At 33.9% G+C, this 26,145-nt stretch overlaps 1 long non-coding RNA gene across 1 annotated transcript; it reads left to right on the top strand.

Moving 5' to 3' along the window:
• Positions 1-58: 58 nt before the first annotated feature.
• Positions 59-16,550, top strand: LOC107961634 (uncharacterized). The gene is made up of 5 exons (XR_001701330.2): positions 59-415; positions 721-832; positions 3,245-3,398; positions 4,734-4,817; positions 16,098-16,550. It is a non-coding gene; the product is annotated as an uncharacterized lncRNA (long non-coding RNA).
• The last annotated feature ends 9,595 nt before the right edge of the window (positions 16,551-26,145 follow it).

Below are 26,145 nucleotides of genomic sequence, written 5' to 3'. Positions count from 1 at the left end.
TTGGTTCAATAGAATGCCTATTACGGGCCTATTCTATTATGTGTTTAAGCATGGAATAGGAGGCATTCTTATTCCGTTTCATCACCACTAAATACGCAATTAATATAAGTCCCGTTTCCATTTTATCCTCCGATTTTCTCACCTCAAAAAGCTCTTACTCAACCTGATCTCAATCCTTACCTCCTTTGCTTCCTTTGTCTCCTACCAGTAGCAATCCTCCCTCAGATAAACCTTTATCTTTTTTGTTATTCCTTTCAATTTCCTCTGCCTCTTTTAGTAACCCTAACAAGACTAGTTCAAAGTCTTGAAAATGGAAATGGCAAATCTATGTTTTACCAAAAGGGTTATCTCCGTCTCCATCTAAATCTCTAATATGCCAAAGATTTTCCCAGATTTGCAATTGATTCATCTGCCTGTAATTATTTTTTCTCCCATTTTGATTTCCTTTTTTTTTCTATTTTTTTCGTTAAATTAGTAGAAATAATAGGTTTCTTTTCAGTAATGGTAAACCATCTAAATTAAATACATTAAATTCTCAAGATCTTATCTTGTTATTATACGAAATCAATTTAGTATATCCTATATAATTTTGAAGATTGATGCTGGTTTTATATTGTTGAACTTTAATGGTGTTATATGGGGCCAAATATAATTGGGAGTGGGGAATGGGAAGTAACGCTTTCGGACAGTTTCTCATAACTAATGTACCCATGTTTGCAGTGGAAACAAATCTACCGTTGTGACAAATACAACTGTAGAGATTAAAGTTCCTGAGAATGTTATTGACTTTGTTTATGGGGAGAATGGTCGCAATCTAGCTCGCTTAAGAGAGGTAACATTTTTTCTTAACTCTTTCTAATTGTTTTATTGGCATTTTTCCAAAAAGATGTCTGGTATAGTATTTAGTTGGTTCGAGTGGTTCTGCTTCTACTTCTATAGAGAGTTATACAATCACCGCCTAAACAACTCAACTGTTTATAGAACTTAATAAAGAACTTAGACAATACTATCTGAGAGAAAATCAAACACCATGAATTTGAGACTAAAAACATGAATTTGATAGAACTTGAAGCTATTGCCTATTTAACTGCTTTTCTTCTTTTATTTTTCAAGCAGTGTACTCTAGTCTAGCCATCTATGCAAGCCTTGCTCTTTAATGACAATAATTTAGTTCTAATCATTTACAAAATGCTCTGTGGTGAATGGCTTATGGATTTCACTGTTTTCTATCATATCTTTCTTCTATTGTCTAGTTTTGAGTTTCTTTTATTACCAGTAATAATAATTTATATTTACTATGATTAGTTGTCTTAGTGATGAGAGTCATGAGCCTCTTATGTTGTTATTTTCACCCTATAGGCTTCATTTTAAGCTGGACTCTTGCTACCATATGGCTCTTAGTGAGCTTGAACCCAGCCTTACAATTCACAAAGTACAATTCAAATTAACCTTCAATAAAAATTTTGGTATTAATTAAGTATGTGTGATACGTAAACTCACTTTCTTGGATTGTTCTCTTAGATATTTTGTTGTAAAACTCTTTAGTTAAAAATAAACTTCTACTCTATATCCTCAATAAAAATTTGGCTAAAGTACATTTAAAATAAGTTGAAAATATCAAGAGTACATGTTTTTGATCAAGTTATATGATCAATTCTTCCGAAATATTTATTAAAGATAAAATAAGCCGAAAATATCAAGAGTACATGTTTTTTAGAAATGATAGGAAACTTCAGTAATTACTATCTGAATGCCAAGCTTAAGAATCTTGCAATGGTTGTTGGGCATTCAGTTTATACAAGCAGTAGTTGTAAGAAAGTTGATAAGGGGGATTCTTGGTTTTTGAAGCCGGAAAATGGATTATGTAATATTGCTTCTTGAATTCGACTATGATCAATGTATGTAATGTGTATATATATAATAGGATTTATTAGTAAATTGGCCCTTGAACTATACTCCAACTCTCATATTAGTTTTTTAAACTAAACTACCAATTTTGTCTCATTTTACCCCCAAAGTGTATGGTATCCAATAAAGAATATGCTGCTTGTCATGTTCTTATTGACTGATATCAAGGGCCAATTTACTAATAAAGCCTATATATGATTAAAGGAAACTTTTTGCTTCTTAATGCTTCTTAATTGTTTGATTAATCCCTATTTAAATGGTTGTTATGCTTATGAGAGTTACTCTTCTTTAGCATCGTGTTTCCAACGGTGTCTCAATTTTAGTTTATACATGTATATTTTGATAATATATTATTACTATTAACAGCAAGGGTTGTTGTTGTTTAATACCATTGTTGTTCGCTTTTTGACCATGTAACCTTACGAAACTTACATTTCTAGTGTGATATACCTTAAACCATTTCCTAAATTGTATTTTTTTCCATGTTTTATCATTGTTGCGTGTTTGCACTACTTGTTTGAGTCATTTTAGTTTAGCCATATGCTAGATGAGTATGCTTTAATTGTTCAACCTTATGTAATGTTATGTGTTCATTTTTAGTTTTATTGGTTTTGTGTTTTCCATTCATTTTTATGATAAACGGTGAAGAGTTGAAGGAGTAGTGAGAGTAGTAACAATTTAGAATTTTTTCAATTTTTGTTCATCAACTAATGCATTTTGCCTTTGGTTTTTTGTTAAGTTTTTTTTTTATTTGGATTTTTTAGTTGGAAATGATCATTGGGTTGATTTTAAGTTTTAAAATATCTAGGTTTTGGTTTTTTTTTATTTTAGGCTAGGATAACTTAACTTAAAATATATTTACAAGTGTAGTATACTTTTGTGATTGTGAAATTTTTCCTTATTGCAAGGATATCAATTTCTTGGCAGATGCATGTTTCATAACATATGAAACTCCCATATATATTTCATATGATTTGGGTCTTGAAAAAACAAGTTACATCAAATGTTCTAGTAACTTCATATGATTTGTCTTGTATGTGAATTTGGGATTCAGAAAGGGTTCTAGGAAAGTTCTTGGGTTGCTTAAAGGGGGACAGTGAAAAAAGAAGAAGGGAGAAAGACGAAAATATTTAGGAGAATTTCTTATTTCTGCTCATTTTCTTTGTTGTTCGAATTGAGCTACCGCATGTTAAATTTTGAGAAAGGAAAAGTCCTCCTCTCAACCGCGTATTTAGATGTTTATATGTATAAAATAACCATGCAATGCTTTAAGTTGAAACCATTATGTGTTAAATGTGTATCCTCTTGAAATAATGGAATGGTTTGTGTGTTTTAGCTAAAGGAATGGTTGAAGGTAGCAACACGAAGAGGAAAAATATCCTCAAGGGTGTGCTCAAGTGACAATACCCTCCCAATGTCTTTGTTATAAGTTGGTTATGTGTTCAACTTTGGAAAGATGAAATTTGTTAATGAAAAAGGAGGCTGCTAAGGTAAAGAGTAGCTCACCCTTGTAGACTGACAGAAAAGAATGAACAAGGAAAAGGGACATAAACAAATATCTCCATCGGAATGAATATATCATTACTCTTTTTTAGTAATACGGGAAAGGCAATATATATATATGTGTGTGTGTGTGAAACTACATTTACAATTCGAATTTAATCTTTTTACTTTAAACAAGAACATTTTGGTTATATTTAATTTTCGATATGTTTTTATTTTTGATATATTTCGTTTAAAATTATTTTAATCTTTTAATATATTTTAAAACTATTTTTATTTTTGATATTTTTACTTTATGTTATATTTAATTTTGGTGTTTAAATAATGTTTTATATTACTTATATTGTTTGATTAAAAATCATAATTAACACTACGAACATATTTTATTTCAAAAAAAAAACTTTATATACAATTTTTAATCTGGTGTATTTAATTTAATATATTTTTAAACTAAAATTTTAAAATTAATAATAAAAATACCAGAATTGCATGTGAATTCATTACTTTTAATAAGAGAGTTGAACTTCTTTTATTCAAATATAAAAACTATCTCAACAAACGAAACAAAAAAAAAAGTAAAATGCTAAAAACAAATCAAGTTATGGTAAGAATGTAATATATATGGAGTTTTATATTTTATTTAAATAATAATAATCGAATATTTTAAAATACATAATTTTTAAGATATTTAACACATTGTATACCTATAAACGAATTGAGTTAATACAAAATAAAAGAAAATAAGACCTTATTTAAATATTTTTTTAGTTCAAGTGAAATGCTATGTTTAGAAAGTTAAGCCCTTTTTATTTAACTATTCAATATGTAACTTATAAAAAATTTAATATATTCAATTATTTCTTTTCTTTTCTCACAAAAATTATTAAATTTATATTATTTCTTTCATCTTACTAATTTTAACTATTCAAACAAAATAATATATCTTTTTCTATTCACAATTATTAATTCAAATACAATATTAGTTAATTACAATGTGAGGATGAATACAAGCTTTTTAAAGGTAAATTAAAGATCAAATTTTTAAAAAAAATTCATATAATATATGTATATTTTTGTAAATCTGGAAATTATGTAATTTGGATGTGGATGTATTAAATATTAATTTTTTTAAAAAATTATTCTTAAGCATCAGTCATCAATTAATCAAATCCACAAAAACACATTCTTTTCTTTTCTTTTTTCTATTTTGGGTGATTGATAAAGAAATAAATTTTAAGTTTTTTACTTGCAAAGATAGTTGTAATTTCTAGTTTTTGCTTTGCAAATATTCTTAATATGTATTGTTCATTTTTCTTTGACAGTGTAGTATTGCTTCTTATTCTTCTTTGGCTTGCTTGATTGCTTCTTCCACCCACAATTGAGCATCTTGTATTCATTGAATCACTGTAAGTTCTTTGATAATTAAATTCTTTCATTTTATTTTACTGTTATTGAAATTACTATTGGAGAAATGTGACCATTTTACTATGATTTGAAGATATGTAACACTTTAATATCTTGCAGTAATGACTCGTCTGTCTTTAATAGTACAAAGTGAGAGGTGTAAAAGAATTGGTCTTACATTGATAGTATGGTTGCAAATATGTATAGTTGCGAGTTAGTTCTTAGTTACATTAGGTGTCATCCATAGCCTATATACTTATAGACCAAGGATTAAATAATATATTTTAGATTTTTATGCAAAATGAGATTATGTGAAAAGATTTGTACATGCTAGTGACGAGACCTTTATTGAAGAAGTTAAGATGAATAAAGTTACTTTTTTTAAACTATGTGAGATGTTACAAACTTTAGGAGGACTGAAGTCGTCAAGAAACATGCTTCTTGATGAGCAAATGGTAATGTTCTTACATATCATTTCTCATCACCTTAAAACCTAGTTATCAAGCATCACTTTAATAGGTTCAGAGAAATCGTTAGCAAATCATTTCACAATATTTTAAATGTTGTCATACGCTTACAAGATGTGTTATTTAAAAAGGCAGAGCCAATTACAACTAATTCTACGGACCCAATGTGGAAATGGTTCAAGGTATTGGAGTGAATTTCATATATAGCTCGTATATAATTTAATTGATTTAGATTTAAATATAGTGTCCTAACCTAAGGTTTTATACATGTGTTGTAGAATTGCTTAGGTGTTTTAGATAGAACTCACATTAAGATTAGGGTTCCAACAGTTGATAAATCTAGATATCGAACGTGAAAAGGTGACATAGCAACAAATATGTTAGGTGTTTGTACACCTGATATGCATTTTGTTTATGTTCGTCCTGGTTGGGAAGGTTCTGTTGCTGATGGACGGGTTCTTCGAGATGCCATTAGTAGGAGACATGGACTAAAAGTTCCTGATGGTAAAGTGCAAAATTGGAGGAATTTGAATTAATTTTTAAGATCATACTTTTTTGGGAAATTAACCATGATAAATAGTTTTTTTATGTTTTTATTATCTAGTTGATGTTGGATATACAAACTGTAAGGGATTGCGCCTTTTAGAGAATAAAGATATCATTTGAATGAGTGGCGTTAGGGTTACCAGCAAGTACTCCGAAAGAATTTTTAATATGAAACATGCTTCAGCATGTAATGTTATTGAAAGATGCTTTGAGTTATTAAAACTTGGATGGGGAATACTTCGGAGTCCATCATTCTATCATGTGAGGGTGCACAATAGAATCATTATTGCATGTTGTTTGCTTCATAATTTTATTCAAACCTATATGAGTCTTGATCCTATTGAAACGAAGTTGGGAGAAGGATTACCTAGTAATGTGATAGATGACGATGAATCAAATATAGTAAATATTCATCCATCGGATGCATGGGCTACTTGAAGGATGGAACTAGCCAATTAAATGTTCAATGAATGACAAGCATCTAGAAATTAGTTAGGTTTAGGGTAAAAATAATAAACGTTAATTTGTGTATGTTATTTCATGTATCTAGTTTATGAAACTTTGTGTAACACCCCAAACCCGGCCTAGACATTATGGTCGAATTTGGAAATGTTACGAAGAAAAATTAAAAATTCGTTTTTTCCTTTAAAAACATCATACCTCTTTACTTAAAAGAATATGTTGTTATACTCATTTGTAAAACCATTGTTTGTTTACTCTTTCAGACAAAACGATAAGTTGCAGCGGAAGTATAGAAGTCGTTAAGTTTTGAAAACTGAGTTTGTGTTCTCAAAAATGTTTGTTTGCGTAAAACCGTTGTTTTTGTAAATTATTTTGTTGAGCGTCGCAAGAAACTTAAATCAAACTCAAATCCAAAAATGAAACCAAAAAGTCCAAAGAGTCCCAAAATTAAAAAACCTCTCAAAAGAAAACTAGAAAATCAAATAAACTATTAAGTAAATATAGTTTACAAACTAGTTGTCACAACTGAGCCTCCGTCGCACCAACCCGCCTATGCCTGAGGTTTACCTGAACAGAACAGACAAACGGGTGTGAGTTTTAAAAAACTCAGTGTGTAACTCAACGGAAACATAAATACATATTTTATTGCATAGCAGAATACATACAGACTTAAATTCTTTACAAAATCAGATTATCGACAGAAACATACAGAATCCAATATGCATAGTTCGACCCCTATCCTCTACACACCAACTTCGACCATCCCAACACACCATATGGGGTATAAAACACCCACCTAGCCCTACACACCACATAGTGTCCATACGACATTTATCAGAATAAATCATAGCCATGCTACCAGTATATTGGTGAAATATCGCCTCACAAAATACTTCCTCTACATATACATAACCCGCCCCATACACAAATACAGATAGACAAAATAACAAATAATATGCATGCTTATACATAATAGACATCATACACGCATAGGTGTGATAAATTAGATTAAACATACCATATCTCGTCAATCTCATATAAATATTATTTAAGCTATTTTAAGTCTAACAGAGTAACAAGTTTCATGCTTAAGGGCTTATTTTGCCCATACCGACTCTATGGAAGGCCTACAGTCGATCAGAACAACGTATGCGGCCCTAGGGAAAAAATTCTAAAATTTGGGCCCATATGCCCGTATGTGGGCCCACACGCCCAAATCGGCTTAGGCCGTGTAACCTACACTGCCACATACACACCCGTTATATGATTGTGTGTCACACACAGCCTACCACAAGCCCGTGTGGCATTGATAGGCCAAATTTTTTGCTTTTGTCGACCAATGGTTTCTCGTGTTTTCGTTACACACCTGGCTCAATTTTGATGTGAAAGCAATCCTGAAACCTCTAGAACCTAAAAATAGTATCACAAACACTATTTTAACAAATAATTTACAAATTCAACAATAAAAATTTGAACAACGCACACAAACTTACCGCCGACGAAAACAACCACTATCACAGATTAAGTCGTTGGAGCATAATTCACTACTTCACAGTCTTCTCCTATGCGACACACATTCGCAGAATATTAACTTCCCTAACTACACCATTATGCCAATTTAAAAGGAAAGAAAACCAAACCAAACGAACTTACAAACTTACCAAAACAAACGAGGTATAATTGGAATACAGAACCCCAACGATTAGAATAATTGATTTGTTGAACAAAATAGAGAGAAAAAGGAAAAAAAAAAGAAATTGCAAAGGAAAAAAAGAGGGAGAGAAGAAACTAACGTTGGAAAAGAAAATTTAAGAAAGGAAAAACAAAAATCAAATCAAAGAATATCCAAACACCCCATTATCCCAATAAACTGACCTACTAACTTTTAACTACCATCACAGACTTTCAACCCCACTAAACTTCTACTACAGAACCGGTCACACACTCACAGAAGCAAAAATAACATCATTCGTTCACATGGGGGTTCAGACACAAGACCTTAAGGTAAGCTAACACCTTGCCGCTTGAATCAGAAAGCTCATTCTGATATGAGTTGACCGAAAATTAACATAAGCCCACCCAATAATGGTAAGGCTAGGATAAAAAATAACATAATTTTCCAACAATAGGACTTGAACCCAAGACCTCAAACATACAATCAGAACACTTAGCCACTAAAGTAGATACTCATTTAAAACAGAATTCATAAAAATAAAGCTAAATAAATCAAGGCGTTACAACTCTACCCCCTAAAAGAAATTTCGACCTCGAAATTACCTAATTCAAACAGATGCGGATACTGTTGATGGATCAAGTCCTTAGGTTCCCACGTGGATTCTTTAGTGTCATGATTCAGCCACAGAACCTTAACTAACAGAATAGACTTTCTCTTCAGAATTTTTACATCTCAATTCAGAATCTGAATCGATTCTTCCTCAAATGTCAAATCTGTTTTAACTTCAATCTCCTTAATAGAAACGTGAGATGGGTCAAACCGATATACCACCTAAACATAGAGACGTGAAATACATCATGGGTACGGTCTAACTTTAGAGGTAACTCCAACTAATAAGTAACCGGTCCCACACGCTTTAGAGTTTGATACGGCCAAATGAACCTAGGGCTTAACTTGCCTTTACGTCCAAACCGTAGAACCTTCTTCCATGGAGATACTTTAAGAAATACAAAATCACCCACGAAGTACTCAATGTCCCTCATTTTCAGATCTGCATAGGGCTTCTATCTATCAGAAGCTGCCTTAAGATGATCTCAAATCAATCTAACTTTGTCTTTAGTCTCGGAAACCAATTCAGGACTCAAAACTCGACGTTCACCCAGCCTAGTCCAACATAATGGAGTACGACACTTACAACCATACAGAGCCTCGTAAGGTACCATTTGAATACTGGACTGAAAACTATTATTATAGTCGAACTCAGCTAACGGTAGGAAATCCTCCCAACTACCTCAAAAATCAACCACATAACCCCGAAGCATATCCTCCAGTATTTGAATCACCTTCTCAGATTGACTATTAGTCTAAGGATGGAACATAGTACTGAAATCCAATCTTGAACCTAAAGCTTCATAAAGTTTCTTCCAAAACTGAGACGTGAAGCGAGGATCTTTATTTGAAATTATCGAAATCAAAACCCCATAAAGTCTTACAATCTCAGAAAGTATAGCTTGGCCAATTTTTGAAGAGAATAATGTCTAAACCAGAATGAAGTGGGCGGACTTGGTCAACCGATCCACGATGACCCATACAGAATCCTTTTTTGTAGGAGTTAAGGGCAACCCACTAACAAAGTCCATAGTCACACGTTCTTATTTCCATATGGGAATCTTAAAAGGCTAAAGTAAACCCAAAAGTAACTGATGATTAGCTTTAACTTGCTGGCACGTCAAACACCTAGAAACAAAATCTATTACCTCTTGTTTCAAATTCGGCCACCGATATAGTTCACAAAGATTTCAATACATCTTATTTCCACCAAGATTCATAGCATAAGGACTAATATGCTTTTCTTTCAGAATAGACTGTCTCAAATCAGAGTCATTCGGTACACAAACCCGTCATCAAAAACATAAAACCCCATCACTATTCAGCCCAAGGTCAGATGTACTACCACTCTCTACTTGACAGAAACGCAGAACTAGAGAATCATCTCCTAACTGTTTATCTTGAATCTGATCAGTCTAAGTCGGCTGAACTTGCAACTTAGTTAACAGACTCTCATAAACAAACAGGCTTAGGTGAGCAAACATCACCTTCAAATCAGTCATCGCTCTACGAGTAAAAGCATCGGCTATCACATTGGCCTTACTGAGATAATACTCTATCGTGCAGTCGTAATCCTTAAGCAGCTCAATCTATCTACGGTGCTTGAAGTTCAACTCTTTTTGAGTAAAGAGGTACTTAAGGCTCTTGTGATCGGTATAGATGATCCACCTTTCACCATACAGATAGTTCTTCCAAATCTTTAAGGCAAAAACCTCTGTAGCGAACTCGAGGTCGTGCGTTGAATAATTTCCCTCATGTGACTTAAGTTGTCGAGATGGATAAGCCACAACCTTGCCATCTTGCATAATAACACATCCCAAATCGACATGTGATGCATCACTATAAACCACAAACTCCTTACTAGATTCAGGCTGTATCAGAACAAGAGCCTGAGTCAAAATAGACTTGAGCTTCTCAAAGCTCGATTATTGCTCACCAGTCTAGACAAAAGGAGCGTTCTTACAAAAAAGCTTAGTCAGATGAGCTGCAATTAATGAGAACCCCTTAACAAACCTCCGGTAAAAACCTGAAAGACCTAGAAAACTGCAAATCTCTGAAACATTTTTAGGCTATTTCCAACCAAGTACAGCTTTAATCTTTCCAATATCAACTCGGATCCCTTCAGCAGAAACCACATGCCCTAGAAAAGTTACTTCCCTTAACCAAAACTCACACTTGCTCAACTTAGCGTAGAGTTGTTTCTCTCGAAGTATCTGAAGAACTACTCTAAGATGATCATCATGGTCATCTTCGGTCTTAGAGTACACCAGAATGTTGTTGATGAAAACCACGATGAAATGATCCAAATATGGTTGGAAGACCCAATTTATCAGATCCATGAATGTAGACGGAGCATTCATTAAATCAAAGGGCATGACTAGGAACTCGTAATGCCCACAACGAGTCCTAAAAGTCATCTTATGAATATTAACTTCCTTAACCCTAAGCTTATAATGCCCAGAATGGAGATCTATCTTAAAGAATACCGAGGCCCAATGAAACTGATCAAACAGGTCGTTGATCATCGAAAGTGGGTTCTTATTCTTCACAGTTAGCTTATTCAACTGTTGGTAGCCGATGCATATTCTCATGGTACCATACTTTTTCTTTACGAATAAAACGGTGCCCCCCACGGAGACACATTAAGATGGATGAAACCACGATCCAAAAGCTCTTGAAGTTGAGCCTTTAGCTCCATAAGCCCCTTCGGTCTCATATGGTAAGGAGCGATGGACACCGGAGCTGTACCCGGTAAAAGCTCAATGCTGAACTTAACTTTCTGGTTCTAAGGTAAACCTAGTAATTCATCAGGAAAAACATCCAAAAATTCCTTAAATGTTCTATGTTTTCAATAGAAGATTCCACAGAAGCCAAACCACTTACATAGGCCAGGTACGCTTCACACTTTTTTCGAACCAATTTTTAGGCCACAAAAGCAGAGATTACATTGGATAGGTAATCCCGATGCTCGTTGATCACAACCATTTCCACATCATTCTTAAATCTCAGAACTACCTTCTTAGTAGCATAATCTAAACTAACTCAATGCTCCACAAGCCAGTCCATACCTAAAATCAAATCAAATTTTCTGAACGGTAGCTCCATCGAATTAGCAGAAAATACAACCTCTTGTACCTTCAACGATACATTCCTATACAGTCTATTTACCCGAACAGATTGGCCCAATGGCCTTAATACAGAAATCTCACCAGAAGTAATCTCAATAGAAATCTCCAAGTTATCGAAGACAGAATTAACTATGTAGGAGTGCATTAACCCTATGTTTATTAGTGTAATATAAGGAACATCATAAATAAGGAACGAACTTGTAACGACATCAGGGGTGTTTTTGTCTTCATGGCATCAAGCAGTATATACTAGAACAGGCTGCCTCACCTCAGTCTAATTAGCACCTCTGTTTGGTGTTCTCTATCCCCTACCCATACCATTATCACCCCTAGTCGGACCACGGCCCCTAGGCGGCTGTTGAATTACCCTAGAAGGCTGAACAAAACTCGTAACTAGAGCTTACATTTGATCAGATCATTGTGGACAATCCCTAATACGGTGCTTCATCAACCCATATCGCAGACATGCTCCCGACCTCGTTTAACACTCACTTGGATAGCGCTTACCCCGGTCACTGCACTACTAAGCCACAGTAGGAGCAACTAGAACTCTCACTCTAGAAGGCCCATCATGTTTGGCCCATTTCTTAGGCCTCTGAATAGAACTAGAGAGCTCTAAATCCCTTTTATTCTTACCCTCTCTTTGTCCCTATTCTGGTGCTCAACGTGATTAACCTTTTAAGTAATCTTCGGCTTGTCCACCAAAACGACAAACTCTCGCTCCCTTTGTGGAGCTACCAAGACTCTCAGATTGTCTTTCAGACCATCTTCAAAGCAACACATTTTTCATATTTCGATGCCACCATCCCTTGAGCATAGTGGCTCAATCTCAGAAATTCGGCCTCATACTAGGTCACTATCCTATCCCTGTGAGTGAGGTTCTTAAACTCACGTCTGCGAGCATCCATATAGTTTGCCCCCACATATTTCCTCTAGAAGATGGTCTTAAAATACTCTCAATTAATCTGATCCGAATAAGTACCTTCCTCAATCGATAACCACCACTAGTACATGTCATCGCAAAGCAAAGATACATCCTTCAGTTTTTGCTCAAGAGTGTAGTCAATGTCATTCATTATCCTTTCTGTGGCCTTCAACCAATATTCGGCCACAGTAAGGGCAACTCTAGTGACGCCCCTAAAAATACCATTAGACCAGAGTCGTTTTGTTACTGACCTATGGCTCCAGAACCAGAATGGGGTTCAGCGACCCTCTCCAATACTCTCAGCATGGTTTGGGATAATGCATCGTCTTTAACCGAGCAGTTTTGAGACTCGATCTCAGTAGTTGCTGTAATCGATTTCTTGCTCATATCCAATCCCTCTAAGGTGCCCGTCGTGCCCACGAGTACCACGGCCATGCATTTCACGAGCACTTATCGTAATCACTATTTTATCTACATTACAAAATTTTATGTATCAGTTTCATTGTTTACTAGCAAGTATTTTAGCTTCAAATATTTATCAGAAGTTTCAAAAATTTTCAGGAGATTCAGTCCCTAACTAACTCAGTGTAGTCTTAGAAAATTCAGAGTTTTCTAACTACAGTATTTCTAAGTTTAGAAGTACTTACAGGATCGACGCTGAAAACTCGGTGTACCACATACTTTACTAAAAAAGAAACAAACTTTGCTTGAAAACCAGCTCTTTTACAAATACAATTTTAAACCTAAAATTTCACAGCCTGAGTTTTATAACTTAGCTCTGATACCACTAAATGTAACACCTCAAACCTAACCTAGACGTTATGGCCGAATCTGAAGATGTTGCAAAGAAAAATTAAAAATTTGTTTTTTCCTTTTAAGACATCTTAACACTTTATTTAAAAGAATATATCGTTATACTCATTCGTAAAACCATCGTTTGTTTGCTCTTTCAGACAAAACTATAATTTGCAGCGGAAGTATAAAAGTTGTTAAGTTTTGAAAACTGAGTTTGTGTTCTCAAAAATGTTTGTTTACGTAAAATCATTGTTTTCGTAAATTGTTTTGTTGAGCGTCGTAAGAAATTTAAATCAAACTCAAATCCAAAAACAAAACCAGAAATTTCAGAGAGTCCCAAAATTACAAAACTCTCAAAAGAAAACCAGAAAATTAAATAAACTATTAAGTAAAAATAGTTTACAGACTAGTGGTCACAACTGGGCCTCCGTCGCATCGACCCACCTATACTTGAGGATTACCTAAACAGAATAGACAAACGGATGTTAGTTTTAAAAAAAAACCAGTGTGTAACTCAATGGAAATATAAATTCAGATTTTATCGCATAGCAGAACAGATACAGACATAAATTATTTACAGAATCATACAGAATCCAATATGCATAGTCCTACCCTCATCTTCTACACACCAACTTCGACCATCCCAACACACCACATGAGTATAAAATATTCACCCAGTCCTAAACATCATATAGTGTCCATACGACACTTATCAAAATAAATTGTAGCCATGCTGCCAGTATATTGGCAAAATATCACCTCATAGAATACTTTCTCCACATATACATAACACGCCCCATACACAGATATAGATAAATAGAATAACAGATAATATGCATGCTTATACATAACGACATTATACACGTATAGGTGTGACAGATTTGATTAAACATACCATATCTTGTCAATCTCATATAAACACTATTTAAGTTATTTTCAGTCTAACAAAGTAACATGTTTCATGCTTAAGGGCTTATTTTGCCCATACCGACCCTATGGAAGGCCCACAGTCGATCGAAACAGCGCGTGCAATCCTAGGGAAAACTATCTAAAATTTGGGCCCACATGCTCGTGTGGCACACACACCAAAATCAGCCTAGACTTTGTGACCCACACAGTCGTGTGTCACACACGGCCTACCACATGGCCGAACACATGCGCGTGTGGCATCGACAGACTAAATTTTTAGCTTTCATCGATCGACGTTTTTTCGCATTTTCGTTACACACTTGGCTCGATTTTGATATGGAAGCAATCCTAAGACCTTCGAAACCTAAAAATAGTATCTCAAACATCGTTGTAACTAATTTATGAATTCGATAACAAAAATTCAAACAACGCACACAAAATTACTGCCGACGAAAACAACCACTATAACGGATTAAGCTATTAGAGTGTAATTCACTACTTCACAGTCTTCTCCTACTCGGTACACATTCGTAAAAAATTAACTTCTCTAACTACACCATCACGCCTGCTTAAAAGTAAAAAAAAAAACCAAACCAAACGAACTTACAAACTTTCCAAAACGAACGAGGTAACACTGAAATACCAAACCCCAACAATTAGAACAATCGATTTGTTGAACAGAATAGAGAAAAAAAGGCAAAAAGGAAATCATAGAGGAAAGGAAGAGAGAGAGAAGAAACTAACGTCAGAAAAAATTCGAGAAAGGAAAAATAAAAATAAAATAAAATAAAAGAATTTCCTAACACCCAATTATCCCACTAACTAACAACCCACTAAACCGACCCACAACTTCTACTATAAAACCGGTCACACACTCATAGAAGTAAAAATAACATCTTTCGCTCACATAGGGGTTCAAACACGAGACCTTTGGGCAAGCTAACGCATTACCACTTGAACCAACAGGCTCATTCTGATATGAGTTGACAGAAAATATAACATAAGCCCACTTAATAGGGGTAAGGCTAGGATAAAAAAATAATAGAATTTTCCAACAATGGGACTTGAACCCAAGACCTCAAACATACAATTAGAACACTGAACCAATGACAGAATTCATAAAAACAAAGCTAAATAAAGCAGGGCATTACACTTTGGTGGTGTTTGAATTGTTCTTCTGTATTGTACTAGACTTGTTGAATTATAATTTATTTTATTTTGATTCATTATGTGTAATAATTTTATAAAGTGTTGACCTTTTGATTCATAATATTGAACTTAATTTTAATTTGCATTTTATCTTAAGATAGCTATGTCAAGTTTTTCAGAATCAAGTGTTTCTTCTCAAAGTTCTCGATGAACCAAAAGGAAATGGGTTTCAAAAGAAGATGTTGCATTGGTTGCCTGTATTGGTCAACTTGCACAATTTTGGAACTTTTAATGCAAATATGAGATTCAAATACGGTTATTTAAATGAGCTGGAAAAAATGTTAGAAAAAGTTTTACCCCATGCTATGTTGAAGGCTAAACCTAATCTTGAATCAAGGATTAGGAAATTGAAAAGGTATTAGGCAATCGCTTATGACATGCTTAGTGGAAAAAAAATAGCGGCCTTGGTTGGAACGAGCATAGGCAACTTGTTGTTGTTGAAGATACTGTGTTGAACTCATATTTGAACTCATATATACATATAAGAATTATTTCAAGTCTTTCTTAATTTGTTTTGACCAAACTTATATCTAATATGGATTTCTCATTTTTTATAGAGTTATAAAGAAGCTGATTAATTCAGACATTGTAGTTTCCCTTATTATGACCAACTTACTGCCATCTACACAAAAGATCGAGTCACTGGGAAAGATGCTCAAATAGCCGCTGATATTATTGAAGAAATAGATGTTGAGGATGTAGTTACTACAAATACTCATGAAGAAAAAAATGATTTCCATGGATGCGAAAATGATGTTTCTTTGGATGACATGGATTTTTCAACTACATAATTGCAACCACCTAGAAACCAAGGTGATTCCACATTTTCAAAGAAGAAAAAAAATATTTCTGATGCGAGTGGTCATATTTCTTCTACTTCATTTACTGATGCTTCCATTTTATTGGCGGAAGACATACCGACTGTTGATCTTGAAATCAATAGGAGCATTTCCTCTGAAGTGTTAATTCAACAAAAGTTAGAAATGACCATTCAAGAAAGTGCTCTAAAATTATATCCAACCTTATTCGAAGTAAAAGGTTTAACAAAGGATGAGCGCTATCGCGCGTTGAGCAAAATTCCAGACCATCCAACACAAATGCTCATTTTCTTTAATTTACCTTCTTCTGTGCGATTGGAATGGGTCAGAAGATTTCTTGTTGACCATTAAAAATTATGGTTGTGTTGGTGATATTTTGGTCACTTTTTGTGTTTGTAATATTTGGATGGTATAGTGACATGCTAGAATGTCATTACAATGTTGTAAGTTTTTGATTTTGTAAAATTTAACGTTTAGATTATGACATATAAGCTAATGAAATCATGTAACTTTTTGTTAATATTTGAATATTATGTTTGGATGTGAAATATAATTCTCAAGCTATTTAATACTTCTAATATTTTGTTTTTTTTAATACACATTAAATATGTATTGTAATTTAAAAATAATAACGTAGGTTATATATTATTTTTATAATATTATATATTATGATTTTGTAATTCATATTATAATAATTATATTAAAAATATTATTAAATTATATATTATTTTATTAAAATTTATTTAATAATAATTATGTTAAAATATGATTAAATTATTTAATATTATTTCTACGAAAATATATTTAACAATAATCTTACTAAAATTTAATAACAATAACAATAATCATCTATCTAATAGAATTCTGCTAAAGGTACTTTGGTCATTTAAGCATTTTTCCTTATACTATTACAACATCTATTCCATTCAACCAAACACAAGAATGCTGTTACAGCTCTATTCCAATCCATTCAACCAAACAATTGAATTATTATTTACAACTCTATTCCATTATAGTGAACCAAACGTACATTAGGTGTAGTTTAATAAATGCATACTAATAAATTAAGCGATTAAGGTTTATATTGTTATAAAATAAATAGATAGAGAGTAAAGAACAAAAAGAATGGGAGAACAAAGAGAGAGCGTATTTTATTAATCAATGGGATATTTACAAAACTTCTCTAAAGTCTCTATTTATAGGCATAAAAAGTATAAATGAAGTAGAGATATACTTCTAATGACTATTAGAATTCAAAATACATCAAAACTTATCTTAATCTTGATGGATATCTAGTTAATAAGATATTCATAACACTCCTCCTTAGATGTCCTTTGGTAGATAATGTGCCTCGTTAAAACCTTACTAAGATAAAAACCATGTGGGAAAAAAATTTCCTAGTGAAGGAAAAAGAGTACACATATCTATAATACGCATACCAGGAAAATCCAATGGAATAATGTAACACCCTAAACCCAGCCTAGACGTTATGGCTATATCTGATGATGTCACATGGAAAGGATTTCGAAAACGGAGCTAACTCGATAAAAACCTTTAATTGCTTTTACTTATTTCAACCATATGTTCAATTAGTCGACTTGCCTTAAAACGTATTAATTTAGCGGAAGCTTAGAAAAACGTCGTGTTTGAGAAAAATATTTCGTATTTTTAAAAAAACAATGCTTAACATGAAACCATCATAAAAATATGCAGGTTAAATCCAAAAACCCAAAATCAAAGCTATACAATTCCAGAAAATACAACTTAAAAGAAAACATAAAACAAAATAAACCAGTGATAATGTGTAGTCCCCATCAAGTCTTCCACTGCACCGATCCTCCTAACTTTGTGGATAACTGGAACGGTGGAAATGTGCAAGTGTACACAATCGTAACAAGTAATAACGTGACAAGTAAATGTCGAGTTATCGTACCCACAGGGACTGTAAAAAGCAATATTTATGAAATTAATTAAAACACTTTGGTGAGGTAAAAATAATTTTGGTTTGAAAAGAGTGATTTATAAACTAAGATTTTAAAACTAAGCAAACAATTTAAATAAAATAAAAGAGTTCTAGTGCACGATTTCAATTAAGATTTAATCAAGATGATATAATTGTGTTGGATTTATTATACCGGTTTAACTTAGAAATATTAAATTCGTGCTTATACTATTATGAATAAATTCATGGCAACCCAGTAATTTGCTAACTTATGAACATATTTGCTAATTAAAAGAATTCCATTTATCTCTTGAACATATCCCTATGCCAATTCAACCGACTAAATAGATTTAATAAAGTAAACATGCTATCGCACATACATACTTATTGAATTAAATTATCTCTCGCATATTCCTATGTCGATTCAACCGATTAATTCAACTTAATAAACATGTAAAAGATCATGTGAAGTAACAAAGTAGCCATACCTTGAAACAATTTAATCACAACAATCTTGCAAGTTATGCAAGGCATATGTATCGCCAAATACAATGCTGATTTAATTTTCAGTTACCTTAGCATGCACTGATTAAGTACTGAGTCCATTAATTGCAATTTCAATCCGTTTAAACAATTAATTCTTTAGTTATCTAAAAAATTATAATGCCAGATAACTTAAGCATGATTTTACTTAATCAAGCATTTCATTGAGGCCTATAACAACATAAACACTAATTTAATAATTCAAGTAGGCAAAATATAATCAACCCAACACGAATTAAATTCAAGCTAAATTGATTAAAATAAACATTTCAACAACAATATTTCTCATATATATGTTCATCATAAAAACAACAGAAATTAAAAAGAAAGGGAACAGAAAGCAAATCCAGTGTTTCTCTGCAGCTTAACTGTTGCTCCATTCTTAGTCTCCGTTGTCTTCCCCAAACAAGGCTTCTATGAATCCTTTATTGCTGCCCAAGATGGCTGAAGAACACCTCTTTCTCAAGAGAGGAAATCGGCACAAGAGGAAGGAAAAATGGGATGGAAAATGGAGAGGAAACTTTGAGAGAAGTGAAGAGAGGATGAGAGAATGTTGTGGAATGAGGGATGTTGAGGGATGCTTTGAAATGGGTAGCATAGGGTGGCTTTTATAGCTGAAGAGGGCTGCTAAAAATAGCAAATTAAGCAGCCAAGAGAGCCCTCCCATGGCCGGCCACACCCATGGCAAGGTTGAAGCTTTCAACCTTGCTAAAAATAGGCTGGGGCAAATCTACAAAGCCTAAAATAAAGGTGGGGTTTGAACGTAATTTGGAGGTTTTTCAAGGGCCTTTTTGCAAGCATATTTTATCAACTAATTTTCTGATTTGGGTCAGCCAATGGACGGTTCTGGTCAGCCCAATTAGTGGCTGGTTCGGCTCACTCCATTCGGTTCAACCAGTGCGGTTCACTAGGCCCTTTTTTCATAATTAATTAAAATTAATTCATTTAACCTAAATTAAATAGGAAATAAATTAAAATTAATTTAATTATGAATTAATACACATTTCTGGACCGTCTTGGGCTGGAAATTTGTAACATCCCAAAATAGGGCCTAAATGGAACAGTGGTTGTGAACCACAAATCCGAGGTAGAAAAATTTATTTTATTATCATTTTAAGGTCTATGGAATGATTTCATGATTTTGAGAAAATTTCGTTTAGAAATTTTATCGATAGAGGGTCCAATTTGATATTTAGGACTATATTGCAAAAGTTGTAAAATGTGTGCTCTAGTTCACAAAGGTATTAAGTACTTGTGAGTAATTGGTTTTTAAAGTCGAGGTCCTTGGATAGTAATTAGGCCATTATACTAGTTTGGACAAAAATACCTAAAGGAAAATAAAATACCATAGTTTTTAATTAAGGGCATTTTGGTCATTTAGTTATTAAAATGAATTAAAAACAAAATTAAAAGCCAATTTTTGTCTATCTTCTAAGTTAGGCCGAAATTTCAAGGTTTCTCCATAGCTAGGGTTTGTTCCAAGCTTCCAAGCTCCATAGTAAGTGATTCCATGCCCCGTTTTTAATGTTCTTTACGTTTTTGGAGTCTCTGTAACTTGATTAAGCTTATTCTAGCAATAATTCAACCTAGGGTTCATATTTGGAAAAATTTCCATGGGTGAAATTTGTGTATTTTGGTGTTTTATGATAGAATATGAGATTTTAAATTATGTTTGACAACTTGTGCTACTCGGTTTTAAGTGAAAACGAGTAAAAGGGCTTAATCGGTAAAAATACCTAATAGTCATAAATACATGTTAGAGTGAGAATTTGATGTTGTCTTAGAAGGGAAAAATGATCATCATGTCATAAAACATAAGAAAATAGGATGAAGTTTAAATTCCGAGCCTTGGGGAAAAAGTGTAAATATGTAAAAGTTTAGGGGCAAAAATGTAATTTGGCCAAAGTTTGGGTCAAGGACTGTTTTAATAAATGTGAGTATTAAATAAGCTAAATTTTTTTATTATAGATCAAGAAGAACAAAATCCGGAGTTAAACCGGGGAAAGAAAAAGATAGTGGACTAAATCGATATAGTTGATCGTATTTTGTTTCGAGGTAAGTTTGCGGTAAATAAATGCAATATTCTATTATTTTATGTTAATTTTGTTAATTTACAGCATGTGTATATTTATTTTATGAAATTATTCAAAGAAGACTCAAGCATGAATTGACGGAGAAGTAATTTCAGAAAGTCCCGATTGAACCTTAGGAATGTGTAGGATACAGACGTCATGACATTAGGGTTTAAGGATACCATGTAAGACCATGCCAAGGCATGGAAATTGGTAAGGTTTCTAAGGCAAGGAAATCATGTAAGTCCATGTCAAGACATGGCATTGATAAGTTACTATAAGGCAAAGGTCTCATGTAAGACCATGCCAAGGCATGGCATTGGTGAGTTCATAAGGCAAGGATACCATGTAAGACCATGTCAAGACATGGCAATGGTAAGTTTCAAAAGGATACCACGTAAGAGCATGGCAAGTCATGGTAATGGTAAGGTACCCGCGTATCCTTAGTATTCCAAGTGGTTCAACGGGAAAATTTAAAGAGAATATCAAGGTAAGGTAAGCTAAGACGAGTTATACTAAAAAGGTAAGACAAGTTCATGCTAGAAGAGCAAAGGTAAGTACATAATGTTCATGTATGCTTGATAAGGAAAAAGTTAAGTAAAATGTATTAATAAATTTGATTAAGTAAATAAGTATTTAAGTAAGTGAGCAAGTGAAGAAGTTTAAAATATGTCTATGACAATTAATGAAGTTGCATTAAGTAGTATCATGCCAAGTAGTAAGATAATTGTTATGAATGTTGTTATTTATTTGCATGCAAACTTACTAAGCTTAATGCTTACCCCCTTTATTTTCCTCTTTTTTATAGTTTTATCAAGCTAACTCGGGGATCGTAAAGTACGTCGGAGGTCCGGGCACACTATCACGAGGATTATTTTGGTATAGCTAGTTGTTTCATTTTGAGTATGGCATGTATAGCATCGTTGCCATTTTGTGTGTATGATCTTATGATATGGCTGATGAATGGTATGTAAATGCTTGATAATGATTAGCTATTGGAATGGCTAATCAAGGACATGTTTGGTGTTATGTATGCCTAAATGCTAGTTATTCCATGGAAATCATGAAAAAGGTGAAATTAGCTTTAAAACAGTATCGGACAGCAATAAGGACGTGAATTTGGAAAATCACTAAAAATAGTAGAAATGGATTTAGATAGTGAATGAGATATAGAATTAAAGCTTGATGAGTCTATTTTCATATGGATGGAACAAAATAGGTATATGAGTTATATTTTATGAGATATTTAAATTTTTGTGAAACAGGGCCAGAGCGATTTCTGGATCCCCTGTTCTGACTTTGGAAATTCACCAAAAATTGTACAAAGATAATTAGAAGTCATGCTTTACATATACAGATTCCTTATTTAGTCTAGTTTATGAGAAATAAACAGAATAATAATTGAAACTCTGTACAGGGAGATATTTAATTCGTAATACACAGGGGTCAGAGTAGTCGAACCGTGAAACAGGGGATAATTTAACTAATAAACTGTACTAGTTGGCCCAACCAAAAATTCTAGAAAAAATTTAGTTGATAGATATATGAGTCTAGTTTCAGGGAAAATTTACAGAATTGGATTTTTAGTTTCTTAACTCGAGATATGAATTTTTAAGCGACTGTGATGCAGTTAGCCAGCTTGTCCGGAAGTTCTAAAATAAATTGTTTAAGCTGTTTAATTAATGAGTTAAGTCCGTTAACACCTCGTGCTCGAATCTGGCGACGGTCTCAGGTTCGGGGCATTACAAAATTAATTTGCCTCGATACTTCAAATTACTCTCAGTTTTGTTCTTCTCACAGTGTTCACCGGGCCCTTTTTCTCCAATTATGTAATTCTGTCAAAAATAACCAAATTTAATCAAAATTAACTATAAAATTAATTAAAATTCATAGTGCTCATATTTTAACATAATTTAATTATTTTATAATATTTAATTATTTTTCGATAAGGATTTAACCGGAATAGCCTGGTTTTAAGTTAAAAAGGGTTTGAAAAAGTATATAAATTTTTGTGTTTCCACACCCCCAAACTTAATTCATTGCTCGTCCCGAGTAATGCACAAATTTTGAAAAGAATTTCTCGGAAACACTTTGAAAACCTTCTTCAGAACAATAGTTTCCTCGAAATTATGAATTTGATATACTTATGTTCAAAGAATAAGAAATTTGATCATTTTGCTACTCAAGTGTTCATATTATTCAAATTAATCTCAACAATTATTACAATAGCAAAATTAGACTAAATGTTTCCTAATAAAGACATGCTGATTCCTACCAATTCAATTTTTTAATCCTTTATTCAAGATCAAGCCGCAATCATTAAGCTTAACCTATGTCTTCATATGTTGAACGAAGCAATTTCTCTCCACTAATGTAGGTAACTTTGGAACTTCGAACCAATAGGTCTTTAACAAGGTTGTAACGTGGTTGGGCTTAGGGGTCGGTAAAAAGATAGATAATTTAATTCTAAAATAAATTGTTTGAGCTGTTTAATTAATCAATTAAGTCCGTTAACACCTCATGCTCAACTCTGGCGACAGTCTCGGGTTCGGGGCGTTACATTTATTGGTATCAGAGCAAAGGTTTAGTCGATTCTCGAAACAGTTAGTATGAGTAAGAGTCTAGCTATACATGCCATACCTCCTGACGATTTTAAAATGTTTTCTTTTATAGTTATGGATCCTGAACAAGCTAGTACAGATGATGTAGAGAGTAACGTGCCCGCTCCCGCAGAAGGGACGGTGCCACCAAATAGTAGTGAAAGGCCCGTTACAGTTAGTCAGGGAGGAGGGGCTCGAGAAGCCTTCTTCCAAGCTATGAATGAATGGTTTGCCGAGTTCGTTCAAATGAATCTGGCTGTTAGACCTCCACCCCCTCATGATCATCAAACCACCCATGTATCTCCCCCAGTTACAGGTACGGTTATAAGAGAAAAACCACCAGTTGATAAAATCAGAAAACAAGGAGCCGAAGAGTTTCGAGCTATAAAAGATGATGATGCAAAAAAGGCAGAATTTTGGCTCGAGAATACTATCAGAGTCTTTGATGAGTTATTCTGCACACCTGAGGAATGTATGAAATGTGTTGTATCACTCCTTAGAGATTCGACCTACCATTGGTGAAAGACACTTGTATCAGTTGTACCAAAAGAGAGAGTCACTTGGGACTTCTTTCAGGAGGAATTCCGTAAAAAGTACATCAGTCAGAGGTTTGTTGACCAGAAAAGAAAAGAGTTTCTAGAGTTGAAACAGGGCAATATGACAGTGACTACGCAAGTTTGTTAGACTCAACAATTATGCTCGAGAGTGTGTGTCTACAAAGGCTATTATGTGCAAAAGATTTGAGGATGGGCTTAATGATGATATTCGATTGTCTATTAGTGTCCTAGAAATAAAAGAGTTTGTTATCCTAGTTGAGAGAGCCTGTAATGCAGATGAGCTGTTAAAAAGAAAGGGCAAAGTTGAATTTGAGACGCAAGACACGAAGAAAGACTAATGAGCAAGTCATTTCAGTCTACATCCAAGAGGCCTAGAGAGTTGTCCACTAGATCTAATTTTTCAGCTGGATATTCTAGCCGAAACAGAGGCAGAAGATTTATGAGTTCGAAAGCTCAGACCACTTCGATTGCAAGTGTTGGCAGTGTTCAGCCTGATAAACCAGAATGTCCTCGATGTGGTCGACGTCACCCAGGTCAATGTCGAGCAACTGAGACAGGTTGTGTGCACCAGACCATTTTATTCGAGAGTGTCTCGAGATGATTAAAAGGGAAGCAATACCGAGTGTATGATCAGGAAAAGCTCCTGTCAGAGGCAGACCACTGAGAAATCTGGGAGCTGGGGCAAATAATAGAAGTGCATCTAGAGATTTAGCAGTGAGGCCAGATGTTAGAGCACCTGTGAGGACTTATGCTATCCGTGCTTGCGAAGAGGCATCCTTCCCCGATGTGATTACGGGTACATTTTCTCTCCATGATACTAGAGTTATTTCTTTGATTGATCCGGGCTCAACACATTCATATGTTTGCATGAAATTGATGCCTAGTATGAGTATGCTTATAGAATCTATAGAATTTGTAATTAAAGTATCGAATCCATTAGGCAAGCATGTATTAGTAGATAAAGTATGTAGAAATTGCCCTTTGATGATTAGAGGTTACTGTTTTCCGGTCGATCTCGTGCTATTGCCATTTGATGAGTTTGATGTGATTCTTGGTATGGATTGGTTGACTACACATGATGTGATAGTGAATTGTGGAAAGAAATTCATTGGGTTGAAGTGTGAAAATGGTGAAATTCTTCGGGTTAATTTAGAAGAGTCAGATGGTTCATTTGTCATAATTTCTGTTATGTCTGCTCAGAAATGTTTGAGAAAAGGGTATGAAGCTTATCTTGCTTTTGTGTTGAACACTAGAGATCCAGAATTGAAAATTGAATTAGTGCCTGTGGTAAGTGAGTTTCCCAATGTGTTTTCGGAAGAACTACCAGGTTTGCCTCCTGTTAGAGAAGTTGAGTTTGGTATTGAGTTGATTCCAGGTTCCGTGCCCATTTCTATTGCTCCTTATCCACACCAGAATAAATGGAGTTTTCCGAAAAAACCTACTAGTGGAGGAAGACCTCCTAGAGGCCCCGTTGGAATTGAAAGAATTGAAAGCTCAGTTATAGTAATTAACAGATAAAGGCTTTGTAAGACCTAGTAGTTTACCATAGGGTGCACGAGTGCTATTTGTGAAAAAGAAAGACAGATCGATAAGATTGTGCATAGATTATTGGCAACTTAACAAGGTAACAGTAAAGAACAAGTATCCATTGCCTAGAATTTATGATCTGTTTGATCAATTGAAGGGAGCCACTGTGTTCTCCAAGATAGATTTGAGATCCGGATACTATCAGTTGCGAGTTAAAGAGTCAGATGTCCTGAAGACTGCTTTCCGGAGTAGGTATGGTCATTATGAGTTCCTTGTGATGCCATTTGGCTTAACTAATGCTCCTGCCATTTTTATGGACTTAATGAACCGAATTTTCAGACCGTACTTGGATAAGTTTATAGTTGTGTTCATTGATGATATCTTGATTTATTCTCATAATGAGACTGAGCATGCAGAACATTTGAGAACAGTTTTACAGATTCTGAGAGATACTCAGTTGTATGCCAAGTTCAGCAAAAGTGAGTTCTGGTTACGAGAAGTTCGCTTTCTTGGACATATTGTCTCAAGTGAAGGTATCAAGGTTGA

Source organism: Gossypium hirsutum, chromosome A06, assembly GCF_007990345.1.
Source record: "Gossypium hirsutum isolate 1008001.06 chromosome A06, Gossypium_hirsutum_v2.1, whole genome shotgun sequence".
Classification (NCBI taxonomy): Eukaryota; Viridiplantae; Streptophyta; class Magnoliopsida; order Malvales; family Malvaceae; genus Gossypium; species Gossypium hirsutum.
The sequence above is the reverse complement of the archived record's forward strand: the minus strand, read 5'-3'. Positions and strand labels throughout refer to the sequence as shown.